Genomic DNA, 19,877 nt, shown 5'->3' on the forward strand with positions numbered 1-19,877 from the left:
TTTATGCACTTTTGATTTAAAATAATAACTTCATTTTAAAATAAAGTAGCTATAGATGTTGAGATTGACTTGCTTTTAATGACTGTGGGTTTTCTCAACCCAACACAGGACAACTAGCCTGGCCTTAGTCATTGCGCCAAACGAGGTAATTAACTCCATGGCTACTGTCCTATCCCTATTCTTTGATACAGATGACAGATAGGAAAAGTTATTTGCAAAAGCAACTCCAAGCCCCAATTTGCCTATATCCCTTAAGCCCCTTCTATAGAGAAACTGGAGCTGCTTCTGTCTGGCCCTGCCTTGCTCTCTGCCCCCTTAGCTGAGCCACTTGATATCTTTGCAAGCTCAGACCTTACCCAACTCTGTCAGCCCAATGGCTCATCAGGCAAAGGAAATGTATGATTATAGATGTTCTGTCAGTATCTGCAGCTGGTTTTGTTTCTCTTAATCTCCATTTTCTACTCAATTCATCCACAGTTACCTGGATCATAAGTAACTGTATTCCAAGACATAGCAATAAAAACTTCATGCAATGTTTTTCATACTTTATAAAGCGTTTTTCCTCTTTTTAGAATCATATATCTCAAGAGCTAGAATTTAACCATAAATTATGCTTTTCCTCATACTTTAGTTCTTGAGCTAATGGTTTGTTCATTTAACATTTTCAGTATGAGTTCTTAGCTCATCAAAGAGCTGCTAAAATGCAATATGGTTTTATCAGATACCGTGCTTGGGAAACAATAAGAGAAAACCCAACTCAAATGATTTAAACAATGAACAAAATGTATTAACTCCCATAACTGGAAGATTGGAGACAGATTAGGACATGATTTTTAGCTCCAGCCATTTCTTTGAGGACTCAGATTTCTTTCTTGTATTGTGTTTAATTCAGGAAGTTATCCTGTAGACCTCATGATCATAAGATGGCTACAACAGTTCTAGGCAGCAGTCTGACATGACAACATCCAGAAGCCACAGAAGCAGCATATAAATTACTGCTTTGCCCCCAACCTCCAGTTTTCTTTTTGTCACCTGGAAATTCTTTCACAGGAATCCCAAAGCTGCTCCTCCATCACCTCTCATTGGCTAGAAATGCATCATGTTCCCATATCTCAACCAATCACTGACAAAAGGGAAATTAGACCACCTAATTACCTTAAGGTTAGTTATATTTACCTTGGGTTGAGACTATAGCATAACTTTCTTTGAAAAAAAAAATGTACAGAAGAAAAGAAGAAAATGAAGTATAAAAACAGCAAAGAAGAAAAGAGGGAAAGACAGATATTTGGTAAGGCAACCAAGTCTGCTGTAAGTTCCACTGGGGACCAAAATGTAAAATAAATAAAAACACAGTCACCAATTACTCTATACCAAAGTCACTACTCAATATGGTCAGAGTTACCCCTCAGAACTGCCTTCCTAGTAAGGATAGAAATGTCAACAAAGCCATTAGAAGTTCATCTAATAAACAGCATTACATTTTTTATTGAGTATCATACACACTTCTGTATTTTAAGGTACATTACCCTAGAAGATTTTTGAAATATGAGTGATTCTTTCTTAACAAACATAAAATTAAGTTACCACCTAGGACACTAGATGCAGTTCATCTCCATCGTAGAGAGGTTTATAAATGCATTAGCATTACCTAAAGATACATAGAGAGATACATACATACATACATACATAGAAATTCACTACATAATGAGACTTACACTAAAACTACAGTAATCAAGGCCATGTATTATTGGCATACGAGTAAGTAAGTGGATCAACAAAACAGAATAGAAAGCCCAGATATAGACCTACATACTTACAGCTGGTTGACAGTCAATAGGTGAGGCAAGGTAATCCAGTGAGGAAAGAAAAGGTTTCATTCAACAAATGCAGCTGGAAAAAAATGAACTTTGATCCCTACCTCACAGTATGCACAAAAATTAATTTGATAGATCATAGACATAAACATAAAAGAAAAAGATAAAGCTTCTAAAAGAAAATGCAGGAAACTATCTTTATCACCTGAAGTTAAGCAAAGATTTCTTAGACAAAAGTCACATTTCAAGAAAGACTTGTGCAGGAATGTTGAATAGTTTTCTTCATAATAACCCCAAACTAGAAACAACCCAAATATTCAATAATAGGGAAATAGATAAATAAATGTGGTATATTAATAAAATGAAAGATTAACTATTAGTGCATTCAACACTTGAATGAGTATCAAAAACATTATGACAAGTGAAGGAAGACAAATACAAGCATATATATGCTGCATTATTCTATTTAAGATGTTCGAGGACAAGCGCTACTAATTCAATGGGACATAAAGAACAATTGGTTTCCTCTAGGTAGGCCATTGACTGGAAAGAAACACAAGGAAACTTGAAGCAGTGATAGAAAGGATCTATATCTTGACTGGGGCTCTAATTTCATGAATGTATATAGGTATCAAAACTTACTGAATTGTACATTTAAACTCTATACATTTTATCAGTTATATCGCAATGAAAACAATATATGAATACGTGAATACATGAGTGCTGAATTGTAAGTTGTATTCTTCTTTTGTCTACATTTTAGGATTTCTGGAATAATGATGTGTCTTTTAATTATGGCCTACAGAAACCTAGCCATCCAGCATTGAAATTTTTAAATAAAAATGGTGTTTATCTAGCAAACCTTTTACTACAAATAACATATAGGCAGAGACCTTAAATGTACAGCTCAATAATTTTTTATAAAATAAATTCCCCACATGTAACCACCTCTCAGATCAAGATATAAAACATCACCAGCACCACAGATCCTCCCACTGACCCAAAGTGGGGGAAAAGATACTAGGAAAAGGTTGCTTGTCACAAATCCGGAGAATGCAATTAAAAGCAATAGAATTTTCCAAGTTTTCATAATAACCCCAAGAAAGAGATATCACTATCTCTGCTTTATAGATAAGGAAACTGAGTTCTGTAATTAGCAAAGTCAGAATTCAAAACCAGATGGGTCCAATTCTAATACCTGTGTTCCTTCCATGGAAGTCAAGCAGAATATAAAAGAAGCAAAGAAAAATTTGTGCTCCTTGCCCATTAATCATCATAATCTATACTTTTCAAATATATAATCTCAGTAGAATGCCAGCTTTATTTACAATATGTTTTTATAAAAGTATTGTATAAATATATTTTTTAAACATATGTTTACAACATTCTGTGTGAGGACTAAGCTCCAATTTTTTTTTTAATCTTGCCCAAATTCCTATCTAAAAGGTCTGGGGAGTCATGCCCTACAAACCATAAATTCTCATCAGATAGGTTTTATTTAGCCCTATATATTGCGACTTTCTTTCCACCCTGATTCTGGTATAACATTATGAGACAAGCAAGAAAATCAAAATATTTTACCCCAAAACATATTTATTTGCCAGATCTTGAAATGGCCCTGTGAAGCTGTCCTTTGTGGGAGAAAATGTGAATCTGTAAAGAATCTCTAATAACATAGTTAGATCTTTTTCTTCCAGGCCCTCCCAATCCTGAAGAGATTCAGTCAGCATCTGGCATCTTTTTAAAGGTCTGAATTGGAAACAATTGTCATCTATTGTGTCTAAGGTCAGCCACTATAAGACTTCAAAATAACCCTGGTCTCCACAATCTTTTATCCTAACCTGAACGTTTATTGTCTATTGATCCTAGGTCTTTAGACAAACTCAACCAATTGTCAATCAGCAAATGTTTAAATTTACCTATAGCCTGAAAGCCCCCCTTTGCCCCCCCTCTTTGAGTTGTCCTGTCTTTCTGAACCAAACCAATGCATTTCTTAAATATATTTGATTTATGCTTCATGCCTCTCTAAAATGTATAAAACCAAGCTGTGCCTCAGCCACCATGGGCACATGTTCTCAGGACCTCCTGAGGACTGTGTCAGGGGCTATGGTCATTCATATTTGGCTCGGAATAAATTTCTTTAAATGTTTTACAAAGTTTGACTCTTCATTGACACATGTAACCCAAGCAAGGCAGGGATATGGCAACACTTTACTGTGAGAAAATGGAGAAGTTGAGCTAGCCTCACGATCACAGAGCCAGGGCCAGGATGGGAATCCCCTACTCCCCAGGACTGTAATTATGTTTCACAGTCATAGGAGAAATTGGCCAAGCACACCCATCTCCTGTCACCTGCATCTCACCTCAAGTCTGAGCTACAGGGGTAAGTGGGTGGGATGCAGGGATGTCTTGGTCCCCTCTCCACTCCTTACTCAATGCTACATTCCCTTTTCTCAAACAAGTAGCAGAAAAGAACCGGGGAAAGGACTTTTTTTTCAGGATTTTGTGTTTCAATTGGTTACTCCTCCCCTAAATTTATGAATTTACAAAACATCATTGCTTAACCTCCCCATCTCCTGCCACAAACACACACACACACACACAAAAGAGTAACCAATGATAGAAAATTCTACTTAATGAGAGAACGAAGAAATATTTTAGAGATAAGTCTCGGGGCTACATAAACCAGGCTGTTGGTAAATGCTAAAGATTAAAATATCCAGCAACCTAGTAGGTACTACTTGTGCTGAAACAGCCTCTCCATTTAGAACTGAGATTTTCTTTGAACCACATCACTCATGATAAGGATAAAGACTTCCCAGTCCATTGACTAACAAAGATAATCGTTTAAGTGACCTAATTATCCCTGAAGTGGCAAATCACCCTTACAGGAAAGCTAATGCATTTTGCCAGCATAGCAATGATCCAACTGTTCCTTTGTCTTATAATGATTGGGTTAACAAGGCAGGAAACACCTTTAAAATCAAGTTTGTGTACATCTTGATTCATGGTAGCTGTCTAAAGTAGAAACAGTTTTCCCAACTAGGGGATAGAAAGTCTTAGCTACTTGGACAGCTGGCAAAATAGAACATATGTTTCAGATGCATGGCCAAAAAGAATTTATTTCCCAAGGTTTTTAATTAAGTATAATAATATCTGAAAAATGAATAAGTCTCCAGGCTGCAAGCAACACTGGGAAAATGAATGAAGTTCTAGGAGAGTCTGGCTGCCTTCAAACAGTGGTCTCTGCTGGTGGGAAAGTCCTCTTTGCTCAGCAGGGAGGCCAGACAGCAGGCCAGAGGCAGTGTGAGGATAGAAGTATGCCATCTCTAAGCCTCCATAAGCTGAATCAACCACTGGCTTTCAGTAGGGCCTCAATCTTAACAGGAGGCTAAACAGAGGCATGTAAGAAAATACTTTTAAAGCCTAAAGTTACTAAAAAGCTAGTTCCTGCAGAACTTAGACCAAAAAAAAAAGTACAATCAATGAATCTCCTTCCGTGTCTCCAACTTCCTTTCTCTTTAAAATAAACCCTGGAAGGAATCATTTTGTAAAGTGAAGAGTTCTCTGTGACATGAATAGTTGTCCTTTCATTATTATGCCTTATATGTTTGGATTTTTATGTATTGACTTTTTCATAAGGCTGTACTTCAGAAAATTGAGAATAAAAAACATCATTATACAAAGCTTGGGGAGTCAATAGAAGCCAAAGAAAAACTGCACCAAATTATTTGAAAGTACTCTGATAATTCCCTTTTCATTTAGTCATAGACAATGAACTCTTCATTGAGTCAAGAAGAAGGTTCCTGTTGGAAAACAGTGAAACACAGAGTGGCTCCCCAGAGGATGTGGATCTTCACAGGGACCTTGAAGGATATTAGGGTTTGATAGATGTTTCAACCCCTCTTCTAAAATGATTACTGCACCACCTTTTTACTCCTGGATTCATAATGCTGAAACAACCTTGGTGAACCCCAGTTCCTGTCACACAATACTCCCTAACAATAAAAATCATTTTCAAATAAATTTTGGGAAAGGTTCATTTTAACTCCCTTATGACAGTCAAAATCACATATGCAAAGTAGAAGCCACAAGAAGTTCTGTAGTAATAAAGCTGTTTACATTGTTTGATGCACTATTTCCAAAACATTTCACCATGGAATCTTTTTTATTAGATTTATTTTATTTAACTCTTCAAGTGTAACACTCTTTGGAAAATGATGATCTACTTAGGAAAATGTTGAAATAGCCCAACTTCCTCATTTAGTTGGTGGGGAAATAAACACTGGAGCCCAGGCATGAGAAGGGAGTTTTTCAAGTTAATCCATCAATTTGGCCAAGAACCTGATGGGACTTATAGCCAAGGTCTCTCTCCCCTAACTAATCCTTGGGCCACACTCATAAAGGAAGCCTACCTGGCTTTTGGCATTGGGAACGGTAATATGGAAGAGTATTTTGCTCTGTATTCCCCTGTGGGAGGGGTGCATGTCACAAAGCAGATCTGCTGATTAATTTTCCAGCCAGTGCCTCTCCTCTGGAAAGAAATGCTCCAGTTCCATTCGTGTCTTTATCGGTTAAGTCCATGATTAAGAATTTGTGGCATGTATCTGGCCTTCAGTCACAGGAGGTGAGTTCTAGGAGTTGATATCTAACACGAGAGCCAGTCTGGTATAGAGCAGTTTGGTCCCTGGACTGTCTAACTTGCTTAAGGAAGCCTCAGGCCGCTAATGACCGCATAGTTTCACCTTCATTTACACAGATTTGTTATCAGGTACTGTTCAAGAGCCCTAGGAAATCCGAAGCTAAGAGGTTTTAGTCAACCAAAATTAAATTGAGGAATTAAACACAACCAAGTTTTTTTTTTAATTAAACATAAATACTTTTCAAAGTTTATGTTGTTATTTCAGGCCCAAAGAGGAATTATCCAAATTTCTTGTATGTGAAAAGAGAAAGGGTTCTGTGGTCATATGGTTCAGTTCCATCATTTCACAAATAAAGAAGCTGAAACTCAGATAAATTGGTTACATAATCAGTTATTGAAAGCTAAAAGGTATAACCAACAGAGACTTAGAGTGCAGAAATTTTTTTTCTCCTTAAGTGCTACCTCCTCAGAGTCATGGAGAGTGAAAACATAGGCTGGGCATGGTGGCTCATATCTGTGATCTCAGCACTTTGGGAGGCTGAGGCAGAAGGATTGCTTGAGCCCAGGATTTCGTGGTCAGCCTGAGCAACAGAGTGAGATCCTGCCTCTACAAAATATTTTTTAAAAACTAGCCAGGTGTGGTGGTGCATACGCATAGTCTGAGAGGCTTGGGAGGCTGAGGTAGGATTGCTTGAGCCCAGGAGGTCAAGGCTGCAGTGAGTCATGATCATGCCGCTGCACTCCAGCCTGGGCAACAGAGTGAGACATGTCCTAAAAACAAAAATACCCTAGCAGCAGGACCCATATTATCGATCTTGTATTTGTCATGTTGCTGCCTCTTTTTCTTCCTCTTCTTTTTTTTCTTGATTCCTAGTGTGTTCACTTTTTCCTCAGAACTAAACTTTCAGGGTTCAAAATTTGCCTGAAATGTTTAAACAATTAAAACCATGATACTAAAACAATCAGGTCAAGATTATTTCTGTTAGTGAATATTTTTAAAAGGATCTGCACATTTGTAAACAGAAAATTATGGAGACTCACAAAATTGTTGCAAACGATGTTTAAAATTAGAATGTTGTGCTTTCCAAGAAATCAAATAAAAATGATACACAAGTAATTTTTCTGCTTACATAAAAGTTATTGTAAAATACCACTACTAACTGAGACCATAGTAATTTCTCTCCCTGCACCACAGGAGAAGAGCTTTCTGGTCCAGGCTCAGCGAAGTGCCAGTTTTCTTTCCCATCATCAGCTCCATCCCTTCAATCTGCTCTTAGGCCTTAAGCATTTATCATAATCTTCAACCAATAAGAGGCTTAGCCTTGTTCCTCTCACATCCCAGTCTGTAATCTGTGGAACCTGACTTGACTTCCCAGATACAGTAAGTCCTGGTTGTGGTTGGTCAGGAAATGAATGGGACAGGAAGCTGACTGCAAATCCTGAATAAGCCCAGGGACCATAGTCATCATCACTTGAATATCAACTCCATGAGTACAAGGACTTCACTGTTTTGATGAGTCTGAATGATGCACTGGGGAGCAATGGTTGAGACAATACACTAAACCTTCCCAAAGTGGCTGGGATGTTTGTCAATTATTGCTGTTGGCAGTGTACCGTGGTCTCTGGTAGAAGTACTTCTTATTTAACTTAACTGTAAACCAAACTTGAAGCCAAACAAAGCTGAGTTTCAGTCCAGTTCTGTAGTTTACTTACTGCATAGGATTTAGGAATAAGAAAAATAGTTTATATTTTTACAATTATTATTCAAAAAGAGCATTTTCCTGTCAAAACATATCTGACAGATGGAACAACTGTGAAATCATAGACTGATCAGTCACAATCTTGGGGGAAGTAAACTAAAAAACTAATCTTGGATTATAAAAGTGGTATGATTTAAAGTAGAGAATTTATTTATAAAGGCTTTTAGAATAATTTCATTGTGTAAAAATTGCAATGTTTGGATTTCCAGGTAAAATCTTTTCACCACAGCTCTTGGTGTTTGGGTAATATTTTTATTATAGCATTATACCACTGGGCCTCTACTAAGTTCCAAGTCATTCCCTGTGTCTAGAAAGTGGCTCAGAATGTTGATCTCATTCATTGCATTCAGTCTCAACAGATTTGCCAGCAAACAGGGAAATGGGACTTCTTCTTAAAGAGAAAACTTCCCAGTGGAAGTTGGGAAGAGATGGAAGCAGAGAGTCAGTCTCTCTTCCACCTTAACTGTGGGGACATTTGAGGGGTCCAGGCAACAGGGCCTGCACAGTGGGCCATTCTATGAAAACATGAATCCATAGAGGCAAGCTGGAGCTAGGGAGGAAGCCAGTCTTGGAGGCTAGACTACAGCAAACTCATTTTCCAGGATAGGCTCTGGAAGGTGAAAGAGCCTGTGAGCCTGGGAATGAGCTAGAAAAAGGTAATTTCAGAAACCTGAATTTTGCAACCTGTTCTTGTTTCTAATATTTTCCTGTGTGTCTCTGTTTATGTCTCACTTGTAAACAAATGATCCATTCTAAAATGGATCTCACTTGTAAACGAATGATCCATCCATTTTGAAAACCCTGACTTGCCTCAGTTGTGATCAAGGGAGTTTGGAGAATAAGATTTATCCCTGATCTGACAACAACTCTAGTGGTGCTGGCCCCTTCCTAGAGGCCAGCCAGACAGGTGAGGCAGGGATCGATGGACACACATCCCACAGGGAAGTTGAAACTCAGGAAAAATGGCCAAGTCTCTTTCATCCAGCCCCCTTATTCATATGAAGATTTGCTCTCTCACACTTAAAATGTGAAGGCTCTAGAACTTTTAAATGTATGTTTTCCCTTATAGAGATCTCATTCCTCTATGTGACAGCAGCAGATCTAAAACGCTAACACTCTCCTCCACCACTCTCGCCCCAAACATCTTTGATCCCTGCTTTTCAAATAACATAGAAGTAACCAGGCATGAACTGCCTTGATTTTCTTCCATCCTCCCCTCCAGAAGCATAAGTACATTTATCCACAACTTCTTCTTCCTTTCTTCAATGTCTACACGGAGAAGTATTTGCTAATCCTTTCTAAAACACACCCTTAATCTCAATCCAGTTTTCTTCCTCGTCTTCTGGAACTCATGCACTGAATTAGTTCTTTCCTCTCAAATATTCCCTTTCTATTAAATCCTTCTTCCATCAGAAAAGAGGTAGGGGACTCTTTTGGATATTCTCCCTAAATACAACCATCCATTTTTCTTCCATTCTGTCAAAATATGTAAAAGTGTAAGTTATATTTACTCTGTCTACTTTTTCTAACTCTCTCACTCCTCAAAATTCTATGACTCAGGTCTTTCAACCACTCCCCCAAGTTACTATGGACCTCTTAATTACTAGAGGAAGAGATTCAGACCCTGTCCACTGACTTGCCATCCAGGTCTCCCTGCCTTCAATTCCTCCTAAAACACAATATACTGCAACCCTGCTGGACTCTTCTGCATCACCCAAAGATGTTATGCACTTGATCTGCCTTCCTTGAAAAATTACCCTTGTAGTTCAAGCAACAAACTCCTACTCATCCTTCAAAGCCCAGCTCAATTTTTACCTTCACTGTGAACTTTTCACAAGTCCTTCCTCTCCTCTTCCAAGAAGAATGGACACCTTTCTCTGCACCAAAAGCACCACGCTGTTTCCTCCCTTGTATAACTTTCAATGGTCTGTGATGGTAACTGATGCTCAGATCTTTATTTCCTACATTCTAATTTTTCTAAAAGTGATAGCAACAGGAGGCAGACAAATGCCTAGGCAGGCAGGGGCAGGTCCCCTGGTGAAACGCTATTTTCAAGCTGAAGACAGTCCTGGATAAATCTACAGACTGGATTGAGAACATGCTTTCCTCTTTGGCATGATTTCCTGTGATTGATCCCCACCCTTTACTTATTTTGTATGTACTTAACCTTCGCAATTTTTTTTTTTACACTGTCATGCCCACCTTTGAGTGATGTCTTTTCTTTAGCCTTTTTGCACACTCACACACCAGTCAGCACATACTCCCCACTCTGAGCCCATAAAAGCCCTGGACCCAGCCACACTGAGAGAGAAACCACCTCATTGCAGGGGTAGGGGACCACTCCCACATCCCCTCTCAGATGAGAGCTGTTCCATTGCTCAATAAAATTCTTCTCTGCCCCTCTTACCCTTTGAATTGTCAGCAAAACCTCATTCTTCTTGGACATGGGACAAGAACGCCAGAACCACTGAATACAGGTATGAGCTGTAACACAGGTGGGCTGGTCACTCCTGGCACACAAGCCAGGTACAGCCTGGTGGGCCTGGTGGGCAGGCCACCTCCTGAGTCAGGCCTGGGGCTTAGGGAGGCCTAGGCAGGGTGCCTCTGGCTGGAGGTCCCTGGCTGGCAAAGTGGCCAAGAAAAATCCTGCATCAAAACTGCAAGCATGTTTTGTTCATTTTTATATTTTAACATCTAATATGATGCTTGGAGCATAGTAGGCACTCAATAAATATCTGTTTGACGACAAAACAATCATATTTTAATTCTGGCTCCCCCATAAGCATAAACTCCTGAAGGTGCCAGAGACAAGCAAAAATTTCTAGAGCCAGAGCCAGGCAGCAGGAGGAGATCATTAGAGTCAGTACAAGACTCTGGACCAAAATAAAGAATTAAAATGAGGCTTAAATATGCACCAATGCCAATGTCAAAATGTCTAAAAAGGACACTAAAAATAAAACCTAAGAATTTGGAGTTCCTTGAGTTATAATTAAGAGAGTGTGTGGTGGTGTTGGTTTCTCAGGCACTAAGTCAGTCCATGCCAGGATACCAGTACAGTGGGCACTTTCAGGCCCCAGTGACTGGTATCCACTAAGCATCATCACTAGACACAGTTGGTGTTTAGGACATGTGCACTGGAATGGAAGAACTAAGATGGGGAAAATAAGGACAAGATTGGCCATGTTTCCCCAGGGAAACCTCTATTCACACGGACTCTTAAGATCCATACTGCAATGGCTGAAATCTTGTAATTGAGTTTTAATATACCTCCCATCCACAATAGAGAAAGCCTGCAAATATGTCTACTGTCTTAATCTTTGCAACTCATTTTATTGCCTCTTCGGCCTAATGATAATTCTGAATAAAAATCTGAAATTCCATGTGTTGAAGCAAACATCACTTTCAGAGGACTTACAGGGTGAGTCTCTCCACCTGACAACTGAGTTCATCATCCCTGCCCCACCAGCCCATATTAACTCTAGTCTTACGGTAAAATTTTCTTCCTTTTTTCAAATGATTCAAATAAAATTATGACCATAGTGACTTTTTAAAGGTCAAAGCAGAAAGGAAAAAACTGAAACAAAAGCAAATGGCTGGCAGAAAATCAAGTGTTCTTGGGGCAATATGAAAGAAATAGAGAAGGTAAACTGCACAGCTTTAAATTCCCAAAGAAATTGAGGGAGGGCAAATAAATATCTGCTGTTGAGAAGCTTTTTTCCCAATAAAGCTTTAACCTGATCCCAACAGGGAGACATCACAGAGGCTACTTCAACAGATGGAAACACTCCACCTGCCTCAAGGATATACCACAGCATAAACAGGTACTGTTTCTCATGTGTCTTGCTAATGTTTTCTGTACACTGAAGTCCTGTGCAATTACATAGTGTGTTTTCTCCTAGGAGCTTAGGGCCCTTTATAAAGAGCTTAATGCATTAGAAAGTGATTTCCTAACTCCTTCTATGAAGTTCAGATAATTGAAGGAGCTGTCATGATCTAAGATGGCCAAATCTGGTTCTCCTTTCCTGAGTCAGATATCTCTTATGCAACACTCTTCTGACCCACCTTTTACTCTAGCCGCCGCTGTAGAAACCAGCACCTTGTGGGTGTACCTTGAGGGGCCATACCTAAGCTGCACTGAAATCTCTTATTTTCTTCTGGGGGCTTCTCTGATGAGAGGTAAGGGATACAGTAATGCATGAGCAACCTGAAAGTAGAAGGGACTTAAAACCCCATGGTATGACCAGTGGGCACATGAGCTAATTAATCAACACTCTCTCTGGGGAGTAGACTGGTGATTCTCAAATGTGAACACGCACAAGACTCACCTGATGAGCTTGTTGAACTACAGTATACTGACCCACCCCCCTCCCCACTCCCACCACATTTTGGATTCAGGATGAGGCCCAGGAATTTGCAGGTATATCACAGTCAAGGTGATGCCAACAAAGCTGACCTACACTTGTAGAACTTTGGGGCATGAAATTTTGCCATGTATTCTGTGCAGGTCCTGAGGCTACCAGCACAATTAAGCTATAGTCACCCAAAAGATGGCCGACTCTTAGTGTGTTTTTGCAACGCCTTCCTTGCCTCTGTTTCACTCTCCCCAGCCCTTTACTCCTGTTTCCTGGGATCACTTCCCAAATAAACTACCTAAAATGCCCTTGGCTCAGTCTCTACTTTCAGGGAAACCCAGCAAATGGCTCTTAACCTCCATTTGCCTTCAACTCTTCTACTGGAGTCACTTGGCCTTGTCCCTTAGACAATGTAGTTATTAATTCTGCCTTCCTATTGCGGCAATAACATGTAATCAGAACTAATAACTTGATGTAGCTGTTCAAGCCATGAGGGCTTCTCTACAATCAGCTATTTAATGGGAGTTTGGGATGGTGGCATTGTTTTATGGATTTAAGTGAAGAACTTGGTTTCCTAATTTTTATGTTGTCCATAAGCCTACCAGGGGCTTACAGATTTTTTAAAGGATCTCTCACTGCATTGGAGAGTAACACATAGCTTTTGGCACTTAATATTTCCATATTTGGTTGTACCTACCAAACAAGCATTCCTCTCGTCTAGCTAATAGCACCTGTGTTCATGCAGTATCCCAGCTCCGGGGCATGAGTCATAATTGTCTAATCTAATCGTGGCTACAGTACAGTAAACCATGGCCAGTGCTTATTTCCCAGGCTCCCTATTGCTGGTATGTGTGTGCGCAGGATACCTAATTCTGGCCAGTAAGAATTAAGAGGAAGTTTGAGAGTGCTTCTGAGAAATAATTTTTATCTCCACTGAAAGAAGGAGTGATCACTCAAGGACCTCTTCATATTGCCTGCGTGTTGCCCTCACTCTTTCTGCCTTTGAATTCAGGCATAGTGCTTGAAGCAATCACAGCCATAGTGCTTGAAGCAATCACAGTCATCTTGCAACATGAGGTCACAAGCTAAGCATGAAAAGCCAAACTGCTAAGGATGGCAGATCTGCTTAGTTAGCCAAGGGCTGCATGGCTCTAGAGTTTTTGTTATATCAAAGAGTTGATATTGTCATTGTTTAAGTCACCACTAGTCAAGTTCTGTTTTTGGCATCCAAAAGTATGGCTGGCATGTATGTGACAAAAGATTTGTATTCATAATATACAGAGAATTTTTACAAATCAATAATAATGAGACAAGTAACTCAATAAAAGTTGGTGATAGATTTAAACAGGCATTTTATAAAAGAAGATATGCAAATGGCCAATAAGGCCATAGAAAGTTTTTCAAGGTAATTGTTCATCTGAGAAATGCAAATTAAAACCACAGTAAGATACTACTACAAACCCATCAAAATGGCTAAAAAATGTTTTTAAAATGGCAGTATGAGAGTTAGTGAGTATGTAGGGTAAGCGGAGTTCTCTAACATTGCCGGTGGGAGTGTAAAATGTTGGAACCATCTTGGAAGAGAAGCAGTAGCTTCTAACAAAGGTGAATGCCTACCTACGCTACAGAATAGTTTTAGCCAAACCACAGGGCTGCAACCAAAACCACCCACTGCTCAGCACTGGCCACACTCAGGGCTGGAAAGGAGAGACTCTGCCACTCCAGGAGAACCAGCCTGTTCCTTTCTCCAATCCCACCCATTCCACGTGGGGCTACCACCTCAGATTACTTCTTCGGTCCTTTAGCACTTCATGCATGATGTTCCCCAGATGAATTCAAAGACAGAGGTGGTATCTTATGTGATTTTAACTATTTTTTAAGCCAAAACTGATTACTTAGGCTGACAGGGACAGATGCAGTTATGGAGATAGTGAGTAAAAGTGTTTTATATCAGGACTTCTCTGGATAATCTAGGGCTTGAGATATGTACTTCCATTACTTTATAACCTCCTAACTCCTTACTAATTTGTATTTTATAGATTCTAATATCTGTTGATTTGAATTGATTTTACAGTTAAAGCCTCAGAGAATAAATACTGAGATTCCTAGATAGCTATCCCTTGAATGTGCCCTCACAGACACTCTCTCTATAGATATAGATATAGATATAAATATAGATAAATAGAGATATAGGTATCATTTCTTCCTTTCTATGTTAAAGAAGAAAGCACAGCAAAAAAAATTTAGGGGGCAGGAGAAGTCATGTGTCACTTTATCAAAAAGGCATTTGTTTTACCACCAATAAAATGAGGATAATGATTTTACTTTCCCCAGTATGGAAACATGACCAATGATGTTTTAAGGCTGCTTACAGCTCATGAGAGAGCTAAGACTGGGATTCTTTCCTCCATAGTTGTCTCTCTCTTTCTCTGTTTTTGCTGTTTATTGTTTTTCCCTCTTCTTCAATTCTCCCTCCTTTCTCTCTTGTCCTTCACCTTGCACAAGCACGTGTCCACTGCTCCCCTTCCTTCCCTAGCACAGACCTATTGCTCAACCCCTCCTCAAGGCCCCCGGGGTCCCCACTGTCTCAGAGGATTTCTCCAGCCCTTCCTAAACATTCACCACCAGAGAAGGGCTGCACTTCCCTCTAAGACACCACATGGGAAATACAGAATTCTTTGGAAAAAGAAGGTATGTTTGCTATTTTATTGATAGAATAAGAATTGGTAGGGGTAAACAGTTGATGGATTTTTTTCTCTAACCATTAAAAAATTATGATACCAAGAACTAAAAGAAAAAATTATATACAAAAAAAATACTTTTATAGTAGTAGTTGCATTCTTCATTTTTCTAGCACTATAGGTAAAATCTATTCTTACTCTACACATATCTTAAAGGCATGATAAAATATATTTTAATGGATACTGTTGTCCCATGGAATTATATTTTAATGGGCGAAGGCAGATAGTTTCATTTAACATAAATATTGGAGAACAATATATGCCACAGAAGTGAAAGTTCTAACATCTATGCATTCTCATAATCATAATCATTAAAATAGTAAAATTATATTCCAAGATTCACAAAACAGACATAAAGTAATGACCAAATGGATAAAAGAAGGTTTCTTGAGTTTTGTCAAATAAACAAGGAGCCCATAATAAAAAGATTTCTATTTTATGAGACATCTGACCTAAGTTTACTTCAAACTATACTAAACATCAATTAAACATCATTAATGATGGTTTGGCTTGCCTTTTATAATTTAGGGATTTTAGAGGATAACTGGATATTCCTGTTGGGGTTTTTTACGTTACTGGTAGAATTTTGAAATATCTCCTTTTAATTTTTGTTATACCTTAATCTAGATCCTCTGGAAAGCAAGACAGATAAGAAATTAAGTGTTGATGCTATATTTGGTAGATGTAAACACAGGACAGGTAAACTAAGGTAAAAGGAAAGTAAGACAAGGAATAATGGAAGCAGTGCAAATGGTATGCATTGCTATGGAAGCACTCTATTGGCGATAGCAAGTCACAAGATTTGCCCAGATCCAAGAGGTTGGAAATAGACATTGCTTCTCAATGGAAGTAGTTACAAAGTCACATTGAAAGGGTGTGCATACAGGGAAGGAAAGCATTATGGCCACTTTTGCAATCTACTATATCCTATCTTTTAGGATCCAAATGATGTAGTTCAAATTTCCATGCAACTTTCCTAAAATTTCTCTGGATTTTCTGTATGCTCATGATCCCCTTGTTAATACTCTCTAAATTTTCTCCTGTTGAATTCTCTATCACCATACTAATTATTTTGTCTCTGTAACTGCTGCCATCTCTCTGTAATCCAATCTCTTCTCCTCTATTACCAAAGGCACCATTAATGCAAGACTACTGTGCAATAAACTGTGGAGTGTTTGGAAATAATGGGGTGGAAGAAGTTATTACTACCCAGTATAGAACAGAAAACAACATAAAACTGAACATTAGACACAACTATTCTGAACATTAGACACAACTATTCTGTTGTTGTTGCTGTTTTTGAAGATTTTTAAAAAGTTTCTAATTAATATTGTACATAATGAACACATCTGTTCTTTAAAAGTTTTTCAGCTGTATTCACTGGCCAATTTGTTGTAGATTGTCATTTTGCTCCCACAAAATTTGTTTAAAGACTTTCTGTCTTTTGAGCTGCCAAGACACAATCCTCAAATAAGGAAGCCTTTGAAAACAGTGCTTGAAATAACTGGAAAAATTTAAAGTCAAGGACATGGAAGCAACTATATAACTCTCTACACATGTATATGGAGTCATCATAAGCCAGAGGAAGGAAACTGATTTGTGCATTCAACGGGACAAATTTAGGTCTTATCGTTGGAAGACATAGGTTGACAGACTTCAACTCATTAAAAGAAAAATATTTCTAAGTGGTAAAATTGTCCAAACATTAAGGAAGTGGCTATGAAGTAAAAATTGATGAAAGCAGGAGACAGATGTTATAGAAGAGGTAATGCTTTGTCTGCGAGAGTGGACCACCAAGAATCTACAGTTCCTTCTGCTGTAGTTGGGATATTTGACCTTCCAAATCTCATGTTGCAATCTGATCCCCAATGTTGAAGATGGGGTCTAATGGGAGGCATTTGGATCATGGGGGTAGAGCCCTTATGACTGGCTTGATGGCATCCTTGTGGTAATGAGTGAATTCTTATTCTGTTAGTTGCCACGAGAGCTGGTTATTCAAAAAAGCCTGGCAGCTCCCCCTACACTTGCCTCTTTTTTTGCTGTATGAACTCTGCACACTCTGTCTCCCTTTCACCTTCCACCATGAGTGGAAGCAGTCTGAAGCCCTCACTAGAAGCAGATACTGGCGCCATGCTTCTTATGCATCCTGCAGAACTGTGAGCCAAATAAATCTCTTTTTAAAATAAATTACTCAGTCTCAGGTACTTCTTTATAGTAACACAAAGGAACTAAGTCACCTTTCAAATGTAATATTCTGGACAGGACTTAACATAAAAGCTTCCCACTATCATACCATGCAATATAATTAAAACCATCTCGTGTAAAACCTTCAGCATTGTCTAGAAGCTGTCAAGTGTAATCATCTTCAAAAATGAGGAACACGTTCTTCACAGTTACACAAAAATAAGATACTGGGATACAGAAAAAAATAGATATTATATTTTTATTTAATTTTTATCTAAAGTATGAAAGTTAAGCTTTTCTAATATTGTATATACAGATTGAGTGTCTTTATAAATAAATATGCATAAGCAGATGTATATGCTCATTTTTGAGACCATTGAAGTGCATTTATTTATCCAGGTAAAAAAAATTTATTAAACGCTGTGTCCCAGACATTGTTTTAAATGCCAAGGACACAGCAGAAAACAAGATGACAATATATATATTCTCTTGGAGTTTGGCTAAGAAAGGACTAATTGTAAAGAAATAAATAAATACAGTCAATTCTCATTATTCACAATAAGTATGTTCTATAAAGTTGCCACGAACATTGAATTAGTGAAGACTAAAACATTGCTCTTAAGAAAAGTATGGAGTTAGATTCCTGTGAGCCCTTGATTACATTTTCATCAACTGATCAATACACAAGCTTGTTTTGTGTGTGTTTTTGTTTAAAGGCACCTTATCTAATATGTATATATACACCATCGATTCATTAACATTGAGCTCATGGCCAACAGCAATGTAACTTATGTCTGATTTCAGCATATTTAACACCATGTTTTGTACGTAAGGCATATACAGCCTTCCTGCACATAGAAACTCTAGACAGCACTTCACAACTACACTTGGGGGCCATTTTAAACAGAGAAATCACCAACAAAAATGTGGGGAAAAAAACATGGCACTAAATATACCACAAAAAGGACACCTGTTTACATTATGAGAGCTGAAAACAAGAAAACAGATGATTGCCTTGTTCAACCCTAGCTGGGAACCTGTGCATCAGGTGACTCACGTATTTCGCTGCTCTGTGCACGACTGCAAATGACCACAAAAGTAACTCCAGTACTCGCGCCTGTAATCCCAGCACTTGGGGAGGCCGAGGCGGGTGGATCATGAGGTCAGGAGATCGAGACCATCCTGGCTAACATGGTGAAATCCCGTCTCTACTAAAAATACAAAAAATTAGCTGGTCGTGGTGGCAGGCACCTGTAGTCCCATCTACTCGGGAGGCTGAGGCAGGAGAATGCGTGAACCCAGGAGGTGGAGCTTGCAGTGAGGTGAGATCGCACCACTGCACTCTAGCCTGGGCGACAGAGCAAGACTCCATCTCAAAAAAAAAAAAAAAAAGTAACTCCAGTATTGATGTTGAAGTTACAAATAAATTTTAGCAAGCAGGCAAACTCACAAATATGGGATACAAGAATAATAAGAATTAACTACATATTCTAAACAGATCATGTGGTAATAGGTGCTATGAAGAAAAAATAAATCAAGTAAAGGGAGTAGGGAGTGTTGGATGAATGATACATATGGCATCCATTCTCCTGTTCTCAGGCCTTCAGGTTTGAACTGAAACTCTACCAGCTGTTTTCCAGGATCTCCAGCTTATAGACAGGAGATAGTTGGACTTCTCAGCCTTTGTAATTGTGTGAGCCAATCATCATAATAAATATCTATCTATGTATGTGTCTATGTATGTGTATGTATGTATCTATCTACCTAACATCTATCTATCTATCTCGTGTTTGTTTTATTTCTCTGGAGAATCCTGACCATGGTGAAAGTAAATACACCACCTTATTTACTTTCCAAATTGGAAAATTTTGAAAGCAAAGGAGAATGCTATCAAAACTTACACTAGATCACAGGTATAAACTGGAAATGTCTCTGGCAAACTAGGATGTTTCATCATTCTATTTATGACTGATTTGAAGCAAATTAAGCAACACCCCTGCTACAGCTGAAGAATGCTAGATGCCACCTTGCACCGCCTGTGCCACCAGACTTAGAGTTGCCTCTGCCTCTGCAATTGCGACTGCTGCCAGAATGAATTCTCCACTGAGCCTACCTGTTTGCCTCATTTAGCAATGATTCAGAGGGTGGAGGTTGTTTTAGGGATTGAGACTTGCTCACATGCACACTCTAGCTGCAAGGGAAACCAGGAAAGAATCTGTCATTTTTGGCCTGCTACCTTGCCACCTTCTTTAGTAGGAGGTGAACCCTGCTTCCTACCAAGACTCATAAGGTGGTAGATTTCTCAAACACAGGAGGGGGTTACAGGCTTGAAGCAGTTAAGAAAGACCAAAAAGAAAAAAAAATTGTAAATGTCCTTTAGAGCC

Source organism: Nomascus leucogenys, chromosome 4 (assembly GCF_006542625.1).
Source record: "Nomascus leucogenys isolate Asia chromosome 4, Asia_NLE_v1, whole genome shotgun sequence".
NCBI lineage: Eukaryota > Metazoa > Chordata > Mammalia > Primates > Hylobatidae > Nomascus > Nomascus leucogenys.